The following is a 21,407-nucleotide window of genomic DNA, read 5'->3' on the forward strand; positions in this document are numbered from 1 at the left end:
GCGACTAAGCAAAGAGAAGGACAAATTCAATCGGAATCAGTCTGACTGCATTTCACGTCGTTCGATTTTCTCTCTTGATTTAATTTTTTGAAATAAATGGCCCAACTACTTGAAGCCTCAACATTTACTCTAAATTCACACTAAGTTTTTGAGGATATACTCAAAAAGTTGAAGGTTCAGTCCTCCTTAGCTGTCTGTTTAAAAAATGAAATAGCAAAAAAATTTAACTACCCTTGGCAATCAGGAAAACTACAATTTCTGCCTTGGTTTAGAAATAACATACGTGCCAAGTAGAGTTCAGACGCAGATATATGTTTTTATTTGTGGACCAGAAATTGTAATTCTTAATTGCAAAATGAAGTCAAATTAGTTTACGTTAAGCTGTTTCCGGTTAGGTTTATCCAATTTCAAACAAAAAATTGGTTGCGCCTGAGAAAATATGTATGTTCTTGTGTTACCCACGGTTAAAATAACGCAAACTAAAATAAAATTTGTGTATATTATTCAGGTACAGCTTTTTATGTCAAAAGATTTAACAACAGTGGAGCTTTTGAATCGCCGCAATCGAAAATTTCTTCTTGCCGACTTCACCATCGATTTTTATTTCAATAGCCCCGTCAATTTTTCCCCACGCCAGAACGCTCGCCAAGTTACAGACCAACACTTCTTTTGTCAAAGGAGTTTCGAGGACTGCCAGTCCAGAAATCCCCCAAAGCTCAGATTCGCGCAGAGGAGGCCTCTCAGATCGTTTGAACCCGTCGAGCTCTCCACTAGCCCCACGAACGAAGAGAGCTCTCCGTCGAATCATCGCATTCCTGACAAAAGGGCGTTACCACCTTTCGAGATGACCCCTGTTGTCAATACAATTCCATACTTTCTGTGGCTCATCCCTAAGTATACTTGCGGTTCTCTGTCGTCCGAGCGACGGAATGCCCATCGGGGCCGGCCACTTATCATCCAGATCGCTCTCCGCCTCGGTGGAAAACTGAGACACTCGTTAGCGATGATTTGCAAGCAGAGGAGGCAAAAACCGCGTATGTCCAATTTGAATGACGTTGAGATATGTGGTTTTGGCGCGGCGCGGAGTGTTTCTCTCTCGCCGGTGGCGGGGAGATCGCTCGAGATGTCGCTCAACAATCCGAGAAGTGTCTGGACGTTGAAAATGACGTACTTAGAGCGTCGGGCGTCCCACTCGCCCATTTCCATTTTCCGCGGGATCGGAAGCGGTGCCTTTCAATGTCCGCGTCTCGCAGCGGGACAAATGCCCGACGTCTCGCCGTCCGCCGTCCCCAAATCGCATCGTATTTTCGCCCTCCCGCGTCCGGAGAACGCGAAAGTTCGGAGGAATCCAAGGTGGACCGAGATAAACGCTCACCTTGATTTTCGATACTAGAATGCATTGTAATTTGGCCCGAGTTCATCAGGAAGGAACCAATCCACATTAAGTTGAAAGTGAGAAAAAGAGGTTTGAAGTTTTATTCCTGCACACTGGAAAAAAACACGTTGGATCTAGAGTCCACACTCTTAAAAACATTGACAAGAAAAAATACTCTTGATTCAATCGGATTTTTCCTTGAATCAAAACGAAATCCGCTTAAATTAAAAGGCTTGGTTCTTGATTTAAGCTAGATTCTGATTGAATCAAGAGTCCTTTTTCTTGTCGATGTTTTTAGGAGTCTGGACTCTAGATCCAATGTGTTTTATTTCCAGTGTAGCTGTGTTTCACAATCGTCGCTTGTAGTTTATTTTTTCGCAGAGACACAAGTAAACTTTATGGCTTGATATTTATACAGTATATTCTACTGATGGATGAAAAAAATCAAGGAAGTTTTCAAGAAACACCTTTGAATAGTTCTCCAAAGAAAAATTAATAAATATAGAAGGACTGGAAGTCCACAACGTCGCAAATGGAGATACATACCTGGTCTCGCATTTTAGTCATCGAAATGTTAATTTCCTTCTGCCATACGTTTTATCTGCTCCATATAGTTTCATTACTCACTTAAAAATATTTACTCATCTGTCCTTCATATGACTCCAATAAATAAGTTTTCTTTAATTGAAATTAAAAATGCGTTACTCACTTACGCGATCGCGTCGGGTGCTTACGTTATAAGAACTCACCGTGAGAGGTGTTCAGATTCAATCTGGCAGTAACGAGCGAACGCAGGTCGGATTTTCTCGCACGGTTGCCGGTTCGACATGGAATGAATTAAATTCCATCCGTAGCTAGGCTATTTGCCAGACGTCGAGCCCGACTTGGCAGCGCGGGAAAACGCCGTGCGTGGTAAGTAGCGCGGGAAGCGTCCCTTTTAAGTGACACTACACCGTTCCGGAACCGGGCTTCGGGCTCGGAGTGGATCATTTTCGCCCTCGAGGAGGCGGCGGCGGGGGCGGCGTTTGAAATGTTGCTGCAATTTTCGAACCCGAAGACGGGATTGCTACTGTGCTAAGGAACAACGCCTTATGAACATTCAAGCGTTGCCAAATTTCCCAGGTTAAAACATCTATTTTTGAGGAAAGTTATGTGTTTTTTTCATTAAAATATTCAGATAATTTAGCTTAAATTGCGAATAATATCATCGCCAAATTTTGAAGAAATATATTGAGAAATTTTGCCAGTAATTTGGTGTTTTGTTCGTGGAAATATGGCAACGCCCGATGGGACATACTGCGTTTTTCCTTAGCACGGCAGAGCGGATCGCGGGACCCTTCAATTATTCAAAGAGTTCGCTCAGCTCCATCATCGCGACCTATCGACGTACCGCCCGCCAAGACAGATGTTTATTTGCTCCGATGGGGTCCCCTCGAACCGGGGATTTTCTGTTCAACTGGAGGCTCTCCGGCTGAATTTGTCGTTTTCCGGACGGAGGAACCAGAGCCCTTTAATACCCAGCGTAGCGCAGTGTGGAATGCGATTTTACCTCAAAACTTAACACTGTGTCAATTTGACTTAATTTTCTGGGTATTGGTCGTGAGACAAACATCTCGAAAACACGGCTCCCGATTTCAGGCTTCATGAATGTCACAAACGGAATGATAGAACGAATGTATAGAAATAATGCGGGAATGTCAATACCCAGAGTAGTGCAATGTGAAGTGCGATTTTACCTCAAATTTTAGTCAATGTGTCAATTTGACTTAATTTTGTCGATACTGGTCTTGGGACAAACATTTCGAGAACACGGCTCCAGATTTCACGCTTCATGAATGTCACAAACGGAATGAGTGAGCGAAGGTAAAAAAAGAATCCGGGAATGAGTTGACCAAAGATTACGAAAAATGTTACTAAATTTTAATGTCTCTGCCCGATAGTAACATCTAAGACCTGAGATTGCGCAACTCTATGTATAGTAGGACTTAAAGAGATTGAACTTAAATCTTCTGCACGGTTGAACAGTGCACTCGAAGAATTCAATTTGTCACAGGCATACAACTGTGCTCTTTATTTTTTAAAATGTTGCCGACATTTGCGTGCAATAAGGAGGAACATTGGCGAAATTTTTGGTTACAGGTGCACACACTCACCTGTGCAAAATATTACTTCGAAAGGGAAATATTGCAACGCAGAAATGTAGTTATATTTCTCTTCGTGGTAATCGAGAGATTTGGTCAGAGGCAGGTTTGGAGCACAATTTCATGAATTTTATAATTCTGACATTTTGTGATTTTTCTTTCGTTTTTTTAAAACTCTCTGTACTTGACTCGTGGGGTTTTGAAACGTTTGAGATCGAAAAACTCAATTTTTAAGTATTGGACCATTGATGGTTTTGAAAAATAAGTTATGATTTTCCCAAAAAAACAATTCCTAACATCTTTGCTGCTCTGCCAAAAATGTGTCATCTCAAGTTTATTTGCACTCTTATTTTTTCTTCATATTATTAATCGGAGTGTATTTATGTTCCAGGTGCAAAGTTTTAGAAAAAACAACGTATGAATAATCAGCCCATTCTCTGTAAGTACCGTCATACTTTTAGTTTTGCTGATTAAAAGCACAATTTGTTTTCTATCGGAATGATATATTTCTTTTAATTTCTATTATTCGTACCAGTCATATGATTCACGCATAAAATATATATATTGTACGTTTATTGCTTTTTAAAATTAAGTGACCTCCCAAATCCTCCATTTCTCGGTTTCCAATTCTAGAATACGGCGATGTTACGCTTCCCACTGCAAATAGGGTAAGATTCGAATCTCTTTGGTTCGTTACCAGTCTTCTTGCTAGCCGTCTAACTTCTTCGTAATTCAGAGTAATTGATATAATTGTAATCTTGAAACTTTTCTAGAATTTAATGGTGTTTTTGGAACATTTTATGATTTTATTTTTCTTCATTGGCTGCAAACTTTGAGATCCCAGGAAATTTGTCTCGATAATTGTGGAAAAATCCACGTGTCTGCAGCTTACAAATTTTCATAAATTTCGAGAGTTTCTGATGGGGAAAAAAAATTACGTTTATTTCGCTGAATATCGCTTTTTAGGCGCTTTTATTGTCGCTTAGGAAGCTCGAATTTTTACACGCAAATATCGTCAATTCTTCACTTACGAGCTACAATCAGATACTTCCACTGTTCCTCCAAATGCTACGTGAAAAGTTGACCAAAATACACCTGCTCCCTGGTTCCTAACCTTGTCCAAGCGGTCCATTCAAACCATTGATTACACAGAAGCCCTACCTCACCGCAAAATCCCTACCCCAACTGGGCCGTGAGTTGCGCTGGACCGTGTTCGCTGGCAGTTTTTTACGGCTGCGGCGACCGGTCGGGCGAAGTAAGGGGGTTGGGGGCTAGTCTCGGAGGTAATTCGAAGTTGTTAGCGGATCGTTCGCCTACTTTAAATGCTGTCTGCGTCCACCCTCTTCGGGGCCGACAAGCAGTTAGGCGACTATTTCCGTTTCCGCCCCCAAGGGGCAAACACCCTCCGAATCGGGGAGCGTGCGCTGCCGTTTGATTGATAACCGCCCAAACAACCGCTCGGTGATCCCGCCCTCTGATTCCTCATCCCTCCGGGCCGCGGGATGCCATCGTAGCACGAATTACTCACCTGAGGTTTGCTCTTTTTCCTTCGGAAATCAGGCCGTCTAGGGCCCCACGCCTGGAGCAAGTGGAACGAAGCAGTTTCCTATATCCAGAAAAACATTTGAGAACTCTTTTTGGTAATAAGGCATGTAAGGCTTTCAATGCTGCTGAAATTGTGATACGCAGTTCTTTGATTACGAGTAATTCATCCGAAAGCTCTGCTATGAATCTTTCCCCTTGAATCTAATGCGAATTTTTTCTCACTTCAGTGTGGGAGTAAGTCGACCGCAAGAAAATTTTATTTGCTACAAATGGTATTAAAAATTGCTCGATTTGCAGCATCGCAAACTACATACGCTTTCTTACCAAAGGAGTCCTCGAATCAAAGCGTGGTACTTGGATTTAAATAAACGATTGTTGTAGAACGATTCAACCTTATGTATCAAGATTCCCGGACTACAGTCCGTTTGATCCTTTATTATTTCAGTGCGTGTACAAAATGAGGGCTGCCATACAAATTGTACAATTTCGCAATGTTATTAAATTTTCAGATTCTTATTGTTGCTTTATTGCACAACCCTGCAAAATTTCCTAAAATTCATGATTTAGACTCAACAAAACTTGGCTATCTCCTTACAAACTTTCTCAAAGTTGACAAATACATTTTTTTTCAAAGATTTAAATAACTCGTACCCACTACAAACACAGTATAATTTTCATATATTTAAGTGATATCAATTTACAGACTTAAGTGGTCAGATAACATAGTGACGTCAGATAAAATTGTTCGTTGCAAATGCATATTTTCCCGCAGAGGCTTTTCCCCCTTTCCAATAGCTCCCTCGCTGGACTATGTCTCTGTAAGAGCACTGGGATTCTCCGAACAGCCAAGATGGATAGATATGTCGAAAGCCAACCTCTCAGCCCATTTTTATAAACCGTTCCTTATTCCTTCTCGAGAATTCTCCTCGATTCGCAATCTCGTCGGCCTCTGACCATGTTCCGGTCGTATTCCGACTTAATTTCCGCCCTGCCTGCAAAATAACCCCCTCGCTTTCCCCTCTCGCGTCGATAGACGCCCTAGTTCTAAAAGTAGGAGGTTGTCTTATTTTAGTTGCCGCTTTTCCTGAAAAAAAAATTCCCCCAAAAAATAAAGTTTTTTATATTCCCATCTTATGAGCGTATTTTAAATCATTCTGAAATTAATGCTTATAAGTACTTAATTAAAAATCTGCGATTTTTAATCACGGCTTTTTGAAAAATTTGGCAACATCAAATTAGCCTTAAACGGTATTTTTCTCAGCAGCTGTCTGCAAAGTACTGAAAAAGATGAAAAGCCTAGAAAAATCTATCGATCGAAAGTATAGAAATAGTGTGCACCAATTCGGGATCGGAGCGCCTTCAATTCGAGTGATACTTCCAGCGCAGTCGGAGAGTTAGTTTAGTTGCGTGACCTAACTTAACCCAACCTGACTCAATTGCGATCGGTTCCTGAGCATTGTGACGGATCAGAATCATTAAACTCGGACATATTGAATCCAGTGAAGTAACCTCTTGATTGTAGTATTATTTAGAAAAATGTTTTGTCAATTCAACCCGTACAACTGAATTTCTAAAACCATTATAATAAATATAATTTTATGTAAATATAATACAGTAGATATCGGTTAATACGACATTCAAGAGGTCACGGGATTTCGTCGTATTAGCCGATATGTCGTATTAACCGTTGTCGTATTAACTTATGGAGTTTCGCCGGGGAAAACGAAATCCGATTAGCCGATATGTCTTATTAACCGATGTCGTATTAACCGATATCTACTGTAGTATACTCACACCGAATAAATATGTGAATCAATGGAATCCCTTTTAAAAGGTTCAAATTGCCACACAACACTCAAAAAACACTACGTGTACTGAATATCATTCGTTAAAATATTCTAGTTTTGAGTTTAATGATCATAATTATTCATTGATCTCACGTAATTTTTCTTGGATGTAACAAAAGTTTCTTTTTGTTACAAAGCTCGGAGAGAGAACATTTCAGTTCTTACTTAACGCTGAAGTTTGTGATCCCAGAAACGGAATTTCGACTCAGCTAATAGAAAAACCGAGAAACCTCGGTGTGTCCAGTCTGAACTGAAGTTCAGTGTTTTTTAAAACGTTTCTTCTCAATAAGAGCATCTCTGTTTTTCCTTTTCTCGCGAAAACGTCAGTCACTGGTACTCGGTTTTATCAGCAAAGCTCTCCGCAAGTAACGTTTTTTCTGTGTTTTGATAGCGTTGTCATGACAACGGATTGAATAAATAAACTTCAAAGAGTCGACGGAAGAATAAGATAAGCGGAGGAATAACCTGTCCCTGACCCCTTGACCCGTTCTCGGCGGTTTACTTCTCGGGGTCCCGACGTTTGTGGTTTGAGGTATCGATTCGTTGCAGGAAGTTTGTCTATGTGAAGCGAACATATCGTTAGAGTCAGATTGTGTGAAACTCGGCCTCAATTCGTGGAGAAAAAAAAAGAAAAAACTTGAGTGACGCCGTTGACTTCGGTTATTATGACATACCAAAAGAGGTTGTTCCAAAAACGCCGATTTTGGCCCCCCCCTGGATTTGGCCCAAACTTTGCTCAGATGTTGTACTAAGTGTCCCCGGTGCTTGGGCAAAATTTCAGCCCCCTCGGATAATTAAGGGGCAGGGGGCAGGGGGGCAAAGTTGCAATTTTTTTAAAACTTTAAAAATCGATATCTCGCGAACGGTTTGAGTGTAAGTGTTGCGGTTTGCGCTAAAAAACGTCAAAAAATATTCTCTACAAGAATATTAATGCTGTTTGCAAGGTCGCGTAATTTATCGCGGTCAGAAATCGATTTTTTCGATTTTGAAGGTTCGACTTTTTTTCGTTTTTCGTCTCTCCTCTCTTTGGAATCGTTGCTACGTGAATAAAAACCTGTTGAGGTGATTCTCCATGAAATTCTGCATCTACCACACTTAGTTTGATCTTGGGGAAACGATTCGTTCGTGAGTTATAGCGATTTTTCTGCGCGTTATCGGTTACGCGCGGGCGGCTTATCGGCGGCGCTCCATTCCGCGCGGGCAAGGCAGAGGTTGTTTCACCCCTAGGGCCTTATATTCATGCTGTAGGCTGTAATTATCGATATTTTCTCCTCCCCCCACCCTTCCCCTGCAATAAATATCTGTTTAATACTTCGTTATACAGGGTATCCCAGACCACCCGTAACAATTCTTTTTCTCGGTTGGTTTAGGTAGTACGAAGTGGGGGGCCGCGGGATTGAATAGGGAATTGACCCCAAGGAATCCGAATTTCACGGTCCCGAAACCCCCCATGCCCCCCTTGTGAGGTAAAGAGGGGGTCACGATCCCCAAAGTCGGGAGACATTGTGCCTCCCCCTTTTACCCCCCGAGGATGGCTAGGGGGGCATCGGGACCGTGAAATTCGGATTCCTTGGGGTCAATTCCCTACTCAATCCCGCGGCCCCCCACTTCGTACTACCTAAACCAACCGAGAAAAAGAATTGTTACGGGTGGTCTGGGATACCCTGTATAACGAAGTATTAAACAAATATTTATTGCAGGGGAAGGATGGGGGGAGGAGAAAATATCGATAATTACAGCCTACAGCATGAATATAAGGCCCTAGGGGTGAAACAACCTCTGCCTTGCCCGCGCGGAATGGAGCGCCGCCGATAAGCCGCCCGCGCGTAACCGATAACGCGCAGAAAAATCGCTATAACTCACGAACGAATCGTTTCCCCAAGATCAAACTAAGTGTGGTAGATGCAGAATTTCATGGAGAATCACCTCAACAGGTTTTTATTCACGTAGCAACGATTCCAAAGAGAGGAGAGACGAAAAACGAAAAAAAGTCGAACCTTCAAAATCGAAAAAATCGATTTATGACCGCGATAAATTACGCAACCTTGCAAACAGCATTAATATTCTTGTAGAGAATATTTTTTGACGTTTTTTAGCGCAAACCGCAACACTTACACTCAAACCGTTCGCGAGATATCGATTTTTAAAGTTTTAAAAAAATTGCAACTTTGCCCCCCTGCCCCCTCCCCCTTAATTATCCGAGGGGGCTGAAATTTTGCCCAAGCACCGGGGACACTTAGTACAACATCTGAGCAAAGTTTGGGCCGAATCCAGGGGGGGGCCAAAATCGGCGTTTTTGGAACAACCTCTTTTCGACGCAGGTGATCGAGATTTTTGATCATAGACAACAAACTCCGGTTGAAGTATTCGAAGTTTTTTGATGTTATACATATAAGAGCCTAAAAAGAAGATTGGTTACCCAAATCACGCTTTGGTTTAGTGATCAAAAGCCTCTCCATACGGACCAAAAATCTTGGTGTGCCGTATGAACTTCAGTGTTTTCCTCCGTACAACACCAAATTGAAGTCCGACCCATCTTTAAAAAAATAAGTTTTCTTTGATTTATTCATCATAGCCAGATAGATGTTTCTTTTTTGTCCCCGCCTGAAAAAAAAGAACCATAGTTCACGGAGACAAAATTTTCTTTGAAGCTATTTTTGCCAATTTGAGTCATAAAATAGAATTTTGTAATTTCGATCGAAAATTTCCTGAAAAGCAATGGCGAACGGTTCAGTTTATGTTTGCGCTATTTATTCACGTGTTCGCGTGTTTGAGCACTATAAGGCGGAAATTTCATCTCCGAACCATCGCAGAAAGAAATTGTCAATAGATTTCTCTCAACAATAATTATTTAAAGTACAAACTCCATAATTCCGGTTTGATTTAACAATCATGTGGTGTGTTGTTTTTTGGCTCCCAAATGTCCGTAGAACGCTCCCGTTTGCCCAATTCCATCAATAACACCATATTGAATTTTTGCGGAATCTCTGGGTCTTTCGTTCACTTTTACATTTCATGACGTCAATTTCTTCCTCAACAACTTCTCACCGTAGATGAAAATGCAACGGGTCTCGACAACCTTTACTCGCGAAATCATTCACGCTTTGAATCTAGGCTGACAAGCACTCGTAGAAGCCGCAACTACTCGAGGAGCAAAAACAACGAATGTGCGATGCGTTTCCAACAGGAAAATCTTTTTTTTTCGCACGAAAAAAGTCTCAAACGCAGACGCAGCGTCGAAAATGATGAGCATCAGTATTTCTGCCACTCGCGCGCGTGTTTTGCACTCTTACGCGAGTCCATGAAGACGTCTTCCGCGTCTTATCAGATCCGAGTGGAATAGGGTGCACCCCGGGCTTCAAAAACAACGTATGCGCAATTCATTTTGAATGGGAGACTCGTTGTTTTGATAGGAAAGGTTTCAAACGCCGACTTAACAGCGGGAAAGAAGTCGGGCTAGACGTTTGTCTTTGCGGGCGGAAAGGGTGGCGTGTTGGAGAGGGGGAGATGAAGGGTGGAAGGTTGAAAGGTTGGAGGGGGAGGGCGAAAAAGTGATGGCGTGAAAACGTGCGTTCCGTTTCGACTGGGGTACCTTTGTCAGAACTCAGTCTCCGAAACTTCGTTCACCCTTTTTTCCATTTCGCGGGGTGCCAGATGTGAGAAGGAATTTTTCGAGCGATTTCAGTTGTTTGAGTAGTTTTGAAGGCAAGTATTTCATCGTAAATGTAGTGGCGTAAAAGTGGAAGAAACGTGATCGTAAGCGTTTTGCTGTCTTTTTCCTTCATCGCATGGAAAATGAAAATGTAAAACATTTTAAGTGTTGTTAAGTCTTTCCAAGTTTTTGCATGGTGTCACTCGCTAAGGAAAAGAAAGCAAGGGAAAGAAAAAAATCCCTTAAAAATCCCTCTCACCATGAATGTTTTATTGATGAACTTTCTCCAAATTGCGGTCCTATTTCAGGACTCGTCTAATTTCTTCTAAGCCATTTTGATGCCAGTTTAAATATAAAAATAAAGCATAAACTTAGCATCCCCTCAGGGCTTCAGAATGCATTGAATCTTCAACTCTTCGTATGAAGGAAACAAGTCACGCAGTGAGGCAGGGTCAGAAATAACCTCTTAGACGGAGTGCATTTTGCTAAAAGGAGCCAACAGAATTGCATTGCTGCCAAGTTTGTAAAACTTGTTCAATTTTGCGGGAAAACCTGAATCTGTTAGATATGTCCATCCACCCGCTTCCGCAAAATGTAATCGAATGAGAAAATAATGTGCAAATATCATTTTACGTCACGAATTATTTTATCGAGAAGACAGGAATTTCGAAGCCTTCACATCATTGCAGTTAATGATATTTGTCTATATCGGCAGGTTGCTGTCTAGGTTTAAATTCACAGTCGAAAAGTAAAGATAGAAAAAAGAAACATAATTTCGTCAAATTTTTGTATGAATTAGACACAAAACATGGGTAACTGAGACAAAATTAAATTAAATGCTAAAACGGCAATTTCATACTTTTACATCGCAAGAGAGTCAAATCACTTTCCCGGTTTGATGATGCACACTTTATACTCGCTTTCTGGTCAGTATTGTGTCATACCACTAAACGGCCGTCTGTGTGCCCGTGTAGTATACTGAGTCATTTGAAGGCGTTTTCGACTCGATTGATCGTTCGCTGTCTCGTGCGCGTACTATTCCATTCCTTGCCAAATAGATCAATGCATCCAGCGTTTCTTTATACTGATAGCGATGCACGTATTATTTTCGCCTGTAGATGGCTTTTTATTCAATTTGTTTCTGACAGCGTGAGAACCTTTTCACTAATCTTTTAAACTTTAACTTTTAATAGACAAATGCATTCTTATATAAGGTGCATTCCTATAAAATTTTAGTGCTTTAACACCATTCACTGGAAAAAAAACACATTGGATCTAGAGTCCAGACTCTTAAAAACATCGACAAGAAAAATACTCTTGATTCAATTAGATTTAAGCCTAAATCAAGAACCAAGCCTCTTAATTTGAGAGGATTTCCTTTTGATTTAAGCTTAAATCTGATTGAATCAAGAGTATTTTCTCTTGTGAATGTTTTCAAGAGTCTGGATTCTAGATCCAATGTGGTTTTCTTCCAGTGTTTACAATTATATTGTGAAAAATGGGAGAGTTTGAATATTTATTACCAGTATCCTAATGCGGGAGAACGAAAAAAAAATTTAGGATTACCCCTCTGGAAATTACGACAGAAGCGATGTCTCCAAAGGTTATTTTGAAAATTGCTCATTTCTTTTAACGCCTCTCTGAAAAACAGTGGGAATGACTTTTCAGTGCATGAAGGCAACAGTCCTTCCTAATTTTAAATCTGTTACATGCAGCACGTTGCCAGAGTACAAGTCACAGAATGTTCGCTTCACTTATATTTAAAATCATCTTTTTCCCGTAAATCGGGCAGCAGTGCACGGAAAGGGATTTTGCAAGCACGCTTTAGCGTGTATTATTCATGCAGGTCTCTAATCACCGTGTTGCTCGCTCAGGAAAGCGTGCACTTTTCGCGATAAATTCACACATTGTGTTCTTTGCCAAACCCGTCCCTCGCTCGGTTGCGCACCGGACGCAAATCCGTGTATTATATCCCTTTCCATCTAGATAAAACATTCGCAATGGTCAGAGTTCCATTCAGGTGCCATAGCCCGTCGACGTTTAGGAACTGAATTCAAGAGTCGTTCAGCAGTGGTAATGGAAATTATATCAAATGCCTCGGCCTGTTCAAGTTGTGATTATTAATTGTGTTTTTTACAATTTGTTCGAGCATTTGATTAAATCCTAAATTTGAGTGTTGGTCATCCTTGGATATATCTCGTTTGCATACGTTGCAGGCTAATAGTTATGCTAGGCTTATTGTCAAGTTCTCAGGTAGATAGATTCCCCCCTTTTTTGTAATGTCCTGGATCAGGCAGATAGTCTTTTTGAATCGAAATTTAAAGGATATTTAGTACAGAGTGATCTTTTCCCCTCAAAATTAACCAATCCTTCATACTTTATGAATTATTGCAAGTTCTGAAAGTAAAACATTATATGATCAATTTTTAGGAAAATAGGCATTTTTTGATACATTTCCTCTTACAAGAACCGAACTCCTGAAAGATCTGCCTCAAAAAGATTCAACCTTTGGTAGGTCTCGTACATTGGCGATAAAAAGGAAGAGGAGTGGACGAAGCAGGAGGAGAAGCACATATAGAAGAAAAAGAAGAAGGTGGAAGAATAGGAAACAAGAAGAGAGGTGGGATAAAGAAGGAAGAAAATACGTGTTAGAAAAAGGAGAGAAAGAAGAATGATGAGTAGATGAGGTTCAAAAATGAAAGGAGATGAAGGAGGGGCTCAAGTAGAAGTTGAAGAAAAAGAGGGAAAGCTAGAAGGAGAATATGAATAAGCAGAGGAAGAAGGAGAAAGTGAATAGTTTCCTTTTCTTTTGTCTTTCGTCTTCCGTCTATTTCTTCCTCTGTTTCTCAGTCCTCTCCTTTCCCCTCTTCAATTCTTCCTGCTTCCACCTCTGAGTCTGCCACACTAGCCCGAAGCCACACTAGCTTTATTGAACCTTAGTTCAATACATCCTCGCCAACTCCGAGCAATATCAAAATAAAGATCCTCTCAAGCTTGAACAGCAGTTTAGTTCACCCCGCCACCTTCCGACAAACACACCGTCAGATCGGCGGCCCCTGAATAAGCACCTTTGAACTAAGCCTAGGCGCTGTGCCTTTAGGCCCGGCTAACCCAGTTAGGTTACGCGACGTGACGAATTCTGCGATCCGAGCGCCAATCGAACAAAGGGAGCCTCTTGATGGGCGGGAAGCCGAGTTGCAGATTGCAGGCGTTTCAAGGAAACCGTCATCGGACTGGTCGAGCTGGAAGCGCGCAACTCCTTTTGGGATCCTCGCGTGGATTCGACGTTTTTGCATTCGAGAGGATTTATTTTCTCGACACTCGGGCGGAGCGTTTGAATTCCATCATTATGCCCTCTAATGATCTATTTACATGCAACGACCTCCCATGACGTCACTAACCCGGCTCACCCTCGACAAGCCAGACTCAAAAGTTGCCGCTGTGGGCTTTAAATATAGATCACATTACCGATGGAAAACCGACCAATAATAATCAGTGGAGAGGCGTGAATGATCGATTATCGATATTTCTCCATTTGAAGCCGTTGTAAAGAATCGATTACTAAGGTGTTCGTTGCGGACGCCCTGTTTATCGAATCTTTTCCATAGGTTCAATTAAATGGCAGATCAGTGGATATACCGCAAAGCACGCCACGCCACTGGTAAGAATCAGCCTTACTCCATCAACTGTTGTCAAATCTCCCGTTTTCGTAAAAAGAGCACCAACTTCACGAAAGGAATGAAGTCTCGAGCAAACTGATTAAACGGTGTTCGAGCGAAAAATTATATTGAAAAACTTCTGTAGTCTTCGGAAAAGTCTCCATAATAATTCACTAGACACTCAGAAATCGTCCGGATGGTTAAGAATCAATTACATTCACCTTTAACTGTTTAAAAAGACACTATTTTGTGCCATGTTATGGAAGAAAACTAATATCCATGTGTTATATTTTGTATGCTTGCATGATAATGTTTTTTACAACAAAAAAACTTTTTTGAGGTTAGATGTGAATGCCAATTTGCATACGGCAACACGAAATATTGAGATAAGAGATTGTCAACTCCCTGATGACCTGTGGGAAGACCGAGCTTTGTGGCGATTAGGCGTCGCACAGCGCCAAAGAGCGCTATAAAAGCGACCCATATATATATATAAAAAAACACGAAATATTGCCTTCTCGCAGGATATTGCAGACTTGCTGCTGTGTCAAACCTAGTGTAGTATTAACAGGTTTGCCAACTTTCAAGAATCGCTTCTGTTTATAGCGCAGCAATTAATACTTCTCAAACTCGAATCCGTCACTGCTAAGTGCCAGCAATTCGTCGCCTACCTGACATAAGGTCGTAACTACACTCTGCAATGAACCCCGTCTTCCATAAATTTCAATGCTTTTCCGGGCTCATCGCAATGTGTAGTTACGCCCTTATGTCAGTCAAGCGACGAATTGAGTCCTCCAACGTAAATACGCAATGTCCCACGCGTGTGAGACAAAACTGAGTTAACCTGAAGAATTTCGGTCTCATTAACAAAACACGCGTCTCTCATCACTTGAAGATGACTGTGTTTGCTTTCAATTTACGCTCACGTAAAGAGCACAAATTAGTCGTCAGTCGTCTTCGGTGTTTTCCGGCAACGTCACTTCAACGTTGTCAGCTTCAATGCTAATAATGGTCGTTGTCGTCTCGTTAACTCTGCCCCGCGAAGGAAAACGTCGCACAGAGGAGCATGCCTTTGGGAGAGATCGGACGTGAATTTTTTGACTATTGATAAAACTGCAAATTTTGATCGTAATTTTTTCACATTTTAAATAAGGAGTGTTTCTTTAAGAAAATTTTACGAAGCGAACTCCATAAAATCACTCTTAAAATTCTAAATCTTATATTAGCGAAAATATTAGCTTTTAAAGTTTCCGTATCATGACCTAACTCTCTCAATTCGTCAATTTTCAGTTTTCCAAACGAAAGAACGTAACGACATCCCAAGGTTGCCAAATCTACTCTCAGGACACTGTTTCATCCTACAAAAACGACAGAGCAATTTCTGTCTTAACTTTCGCCGATTTTTTCTAACAATCCATGGGGAACTCTGTGAAATTTCCACCCAAAAAGTTTGCAATAATTTCCGAGGAGACACAACGTTTTCTAAAGGAAATACACCCTCAAATTTCCATCAATTTCCGATCAAATGGTGACTGGTGCGCACCATCTACCATCAAATTTTTGCAGTCTGCAAAAATTTGACCGTCATTTTTGTCATCATTTTGATCGGAAATTGACGGAAAAAGCGTGTATCCAGGCCTTAGAAAATAACGAATCGAAGGGTAGGTGCTTGTCCATTTATGAACGCTTTTATCTGCACAAGGAAATCACCAGGAGATATGCCGTTCCTGAAACGAGGCGAATAAGTTGTCTCCTTCCTGCGAGACCGGCGAAATGTTCAAAGGAGCCCGGTGGAAACCCGCGAAAACCAAGGCGCGCTGCGAGGGAACGAAGTCGGAGCTTTCCGGGAACTTTGTAATGTGCCCGAGACGCTATTGCGAGTCAAATTAGGCGACTGCTTGACTCGTTTTAGCGACGAATAAACTTTTCTGCCCCTACGAAGCCGTAAAGGGTTGCCGTGGGAACTCGCAACTCCAAAAATTGACTCGTTCCCGACTGCGTAACGGCGCGGCGTAGCGTCGTGCGACCCCACCTCTCCCGCCCACCGCTCGAGACAAAAGCGATACGCCTAATCGAAAAAAGCCAAAAAGCGTCGAAAAAACTTCGTCTCTTACTTCTAGCAAGTTGATGCTCAGAACTTTACATGAAAAATGGCGTGTACAAAGAAGCGTCTCATTTCTCTTTTGTTCTTTTACCTGACAGAAAGACGGGCCTCGTGGTTATGCTGCACCAGTCAGAGTCGTAACTGTCATGCAATATTAACAATTGTCAATAATCGTTAGAAAAACTATTTCTGACTTACAATTGGACGGATGTAATCAACTGCGTTCCACGTTGCCTAACTTTCACCTAAAACTTTGCGTGAAAAAGGGTATGTACAAGGAAGTTTTTTTCTCTTTCTCTCTTCTTCCCCTATCGAACTGAAAGCTGGGCTTTGTGGTTATCATTCTGGACTCGTTAAGGTTGTAAGTGTCATGTAAAGTTAACAATTGTCAATGATCGTTAAAGTAACAATTTCTGACTTAAAATTGGACGGATATTCAACTGCGTCCCATGTTGCCTAATTTTCTATTATGTTTTTTTTTTTTTTTTAAAAAGAGAATGTAAACAATTTGGCGGTGGGTGAAGTGGATTTTCATCTTCTCAAGCGTTTTAAATTCAGACAATTTTTTAAGTTGCCCCAGGCAGAAAAGTTCTTTTTTCGGGAAAGTAGGAACTGGGAGATTTTTGGAAGGTTTGAAAAAGGTCTCGTTTAGTTTGAAAGCAATCGTATTCAGAAGCAATGTGGATGTAAAAGAAAACGAATGTCAGTATACCCAGTTTTTATGTTACGTCTCGCCTTTTTTTAAAGGAATTCAAGACCAGCCGAGCGGAACTTTGGAACTTTAAGCACGAGCAGAACGAATATATTTAATGAAAAATGATGAGAGACCCCTTTAGTTTAAAAAATATTTTTTAAAAAAAAAATACATTTAAAGATAAAAGGGTTAAGAGCTATTTTAAGTTCGAATGCGAAGAATAGAAAATTCCAGCATAACTATGTTCGAGTTAGCATGGTGTTGCAAATAAGAAAAGACGCCTCTTTTCAAAATTTATAATCTCATTGTCAATAGAATCAAAAAGTGTGACTTCGTGACTGAATGTTTTTAAGAGTATAAGAAAGCAGTTTGCTTTAAAAACTAATTATACCATCTAATAATTTATTTTTTAGAATCGGTTTTTTCGCTGCACTGAATGATTTTACTCTCCTTTCTAAGAGCCCTTTGCCCCGGCCTAATCAAACATTTCTTTAAAACTCCTTCACTTCAACCTCTCCAAGGTCCTCATTTCTCTCTCGATTTCCAAGTAATAACTGCAAGACTACAAACCGAGAGCGCGGCAGCGCGCCGGAGAGACGAAACGGAAAACGAGGACCCGAAAATAAAGGTCAATTATTTACACTATTATAACGAGTCTGAAATTAATTCGGGTGCGCTAAACAAACGCCGAGCCATTTGCGTGATTGCAGCACGGGCGCAAATTTTTAATAAAACGTTTTCGCCAGAGCGTCCCCTTGGGGACACTCGGAGTACCGCCGCACCGGGTGAAAACCTCGTATGAAAAGTCTAATGTTGCCAAATTTCTGCTGACAAAAACTTAATTTTTTGCAAATTAATGCACGTATTTCTTTGGTTGTTTCACAAAGTTTTATTCACAATTTGATCCTAAAGTTTCCTAAAATGTCTGGCCAAAATGTGTACAACTTTATTCAAAAAGATCTATTTTGTAGGGAGAAACTTGGCAACGTTTGAATATCCATACGAGGTTCTTCCCGAGCGCGACAGAATAGTCGGCCAATTCAATTTAATTCAAACCCGCGAAGGAAAAGTTTCACCTTTTTTTTTAATCCGCACGATTCAGAATTACTTATCTGCGGTGCCACTGCCGGGCGGGCGCCGCCGCCGCGTCGGAAAATCCCGATTTTCCTCCGGGCGAAATCGCGGCGGGATCCGGAAATCCGGCGCCGCGCCGCGGGGATTGAAAAGTTTTATTCATTATCATTTTTTTTCCTCCTGAGGTGCCGTGATTGAGATGACTCGCTCGCCATAAAGCCACACTTCGTGACCCGCATACGGCGATTCTCCCAGGATGCCGCGCTCCGGCCCCGGGATTCTTCGTTTCGCGGCCTATTTTATCGGATTCGAAGGGATCGTAGCCCCCGCGGGAGACTCCCCCCCTCCCCATCTCGGAACCTCGATTAAGGATCATTTCGTTTTAATACGGGGAATAATACATTAGAGGAGTGGTCCGTGGAGAGAGTCAGCGTTTATCCTTCTCGGAACGAGAAAGGAATAAAACCGTGCAGGTTGTTGGACGGGATAATTTTTGCCGTTTATTCCTACTATTCGGTGACTGTCATTTACAATTAGTGAAAATGGAATTTCTATCAATAACTGTGTCGCTAAAAACATTCTGTTTTCTGATGGCAAGTTTTTGAAAATTCAGGGAAATCTGGAAAAGTCAAGTAATGTTCCCCGAACCTGAAAATTCAGAGAATTTCGGTGCCGAACTTTGACAATTGGACGTATTTCGATCAAACGGAACTATGTGCATTAAGACATGAGCCCTAAGACCCATAAGAATATGTGCATAACAGGGCTCACGTCATAATGCACATAGTTCCGTTTAATAGAAATACGTCCAATTTTTCATCCAGCCAAAGCTTTAAATTTTTGGTGATTTCGGGAGACTTCGCGCTGAAAATGTTTTGTGAAAGTTTTTTACTGAGAAGTTATGCCTCACAAAAAACAATATGAATTCCGTCTCATTTCCCTCCTTTTTTCAATTAGTCATGAATGGAAACTTTTTACGCTGCGTTGTGAAATATAATGAGCGTAAATGAGGAAAGAATGATTCAATAATTTAAAAAAAGAGCTTTGGAGTCTAAAAATTTATTTATCTATGTCGAGACTTCTGGCTAACATCTTATCGCACAGTATGATGCTTCACCAGATCTTCAAATTTTCTATCGGGTATGTTAGTTCATAGTTGAACCTACTTTGTTTTTGCCAAATGACATCTACACATTGACAATGAAATAAATAAATACAAACTCGGCAACCGTGGGTTCTTTGCCAAGCAAAGCTCTCTCTTCATGTCAATTTAATGATGAAGAAAATGGGGCAGAAAATGGGAAAAAGGGCGAGGGAAACCCGTAGAAAGTTTTCCGTTGAACGTATCGGGAATTATGAAAAATGGGAATCGAACTGTCACCTCCAAAGTTTCTCGATCCTGTTAAATAGGCAAAAAAATAATGTCATTTTTTCCACTGCGGGCAATATTACTTCTGAAGTTACAAAACGAATACACTGATTTCTGCCGTTCATTTGCACGCTTGCACCCATCTCTGAACTCGTTCGAACTTTCACAGGGAGTTTCGAACTTCTGTGAAATGTGTTTGCGGTGCGGTCATGCAGTTTGAATTTAATCTCAAATCATGATTTTCCAGTTACTGTTGAAAATTATTTCATATTTGACATTTTCCAAGTATGGATTCCGTCGGTGCGACCGCTCCGCGGCGTGCTAAATTCGGAATTCGTTGAATCTGTGTCTGTATTTGATGGGCAGTTTCATGGTTTATATTCACTCTATAGTTTTGAAAATCCATCACAAAATATTTCAAAAATAAGTCCGGATAAGCATTCCCTTATGCTAAACCGACTATAACCTATTGCATTTTAATGTGACTTGATTTCCTATTTGGAGACGCACAATTTAGGTAAATTGAAGACGGTCTAAACCTCAAACCAATATCCAATTTCCACTGATCGCTTGTTCACGAATTTGGTTTTGATCTGTGCCTCGTTTCCCAAATTTTGTCGCTTCCTGGACGTACACTGAAAAAAAAAAGGGTCAGATTTTAACCGAACTGGTCAGTTCAGCGGCGATTAGGCTAATAGGCAAACTGTTTGAAGTAGTAAACAAAATCTTTGAGCTCCTAGCATAACCAAGTTTATATACTATCTAAACCTCATTTTAGATTCATCACAAACCTAAAAGTTTATGTTGTATCTAAACCACTTCTAGGTAGTAGCTGAACTAGTTCGGCTACAATCCAAACTGCTGGCCATATACCGTCACAAACTGTTTAGGCAGGTGCAGTGACGAATCACGTGCGTTTAAAAAAGTCCGTTACTTTTTCAGTCTCAGTTGAAATGCTAATGGCGTCGCGAGTCGGTCGTATCGAGTCGGTTGACGAATTAAAAGTAATAAAAATTAATTATCTCAAGTGCTGTGCTATTTCAAATTCACCGCTCATTCGGAATCGTCAGTGGCGCTCTCTGAAGGCAGTAGAACTTAACTCTCAGTCTCAGTGCTGTTGAGTTGATGTCAACAGAAACTGATATCACCATTCCGGTGGGTGAGTCAAGGTATTATGTTACTAATTCTTTAATCATTAAACGAAACACATCCGAAAACATCATTACTGTTCTATTAATCTTTCAAGTAAACCAGTATTCCTTTGTCCAAGAGTGTAGATGTTTAACTAATCTGTTCGTTCGAGCGGCGTGCTGCGTGACAAGAATTCGCGTTCGAAACCGGAGGACTTTAGTCTGCCAGTGATTCTTATCATCAGTTTGTTAAATCAAGAAACATCAGCATTATCCAAATCATCGTTTGATCGCTCGATATCGGTGCTATTGTTTGAATACATGGGATAGTAACAGTGTGTACATATCTACGAGTCGCTCCTAATTAGAATCAGGACCTCATGTATGTATCAAAGCTCAATATTTTGGTTTCTTTCAGCGGCACATAGATTTTAAGGTGACAATTTTTTCTCAGGTAACTCATCTGTAATATTTTTAACTTCGTATAACAACTGAGAAATCAATTCACATCTCCGCTCAGCGCCAGAACACAAGTGTTTATTTTTCATTAAAGCTAACCTCAAAATATATTTTCATTCTTTATCCGCCTTGGTTTTTCATAACAGTCACTGCGGATCCAATATATCCATGAAATGAACTGTATTTTGTAGGAAGGTACCAAGTCGCATCAAAATCAAATTCAGGCAAAGAGGTTCGAAGTTTTACCACTTCATATGACTCAACCAGAGATTAGTTCTGGAGGAATTCTTTCGAAGGCTGCCCTGAAATCATTTTATTTCAACTCATTTCTCCATCTTCTCTAGAATATTGATCCATC

At 40.9% G+C, this 21,407-nt stretch overlaps 1 protein-coding gene across 10 annotated transcripts in view; it reads left to right on the top strand.

Moving 5' to 3' along the window:
* The window catches only part of LOC109031066 (Ig-like and fibronectin type-III domain-containing protein 1), a 415,859-nt gene that overhangs the window by 249,016 nt on the left and 145,436 nt on the right, over positions 1-21,407 (top strand). For all 10 annotated transcript variants that reach the window (XM_019042365.2, XM_072298097.1, XM_072298099.1 and 7 more), the window contains one exon: positions 3,908-3,955. The gene's annotated coding sequence lies outside the window, so the exon portion shown is untranslated. The remainder of the gene's footprint in view (positions 1-3,907; positions 3,956-21,407) is intronic.

This window comes from Bemisia tabaci, chromosome 3 (assembly GCF_918797505.1).
Source record: "Bemisia tabaci chromosome 3, PGI_BMITA_v3".
In the NCBI taxonomy this organism is placed as follows: Eukaryota; Metazoa; Arthropoda; class Insecta; order Hemiptera; family Aleyrodidae; genus Bemisia; species Bemisia tabaci.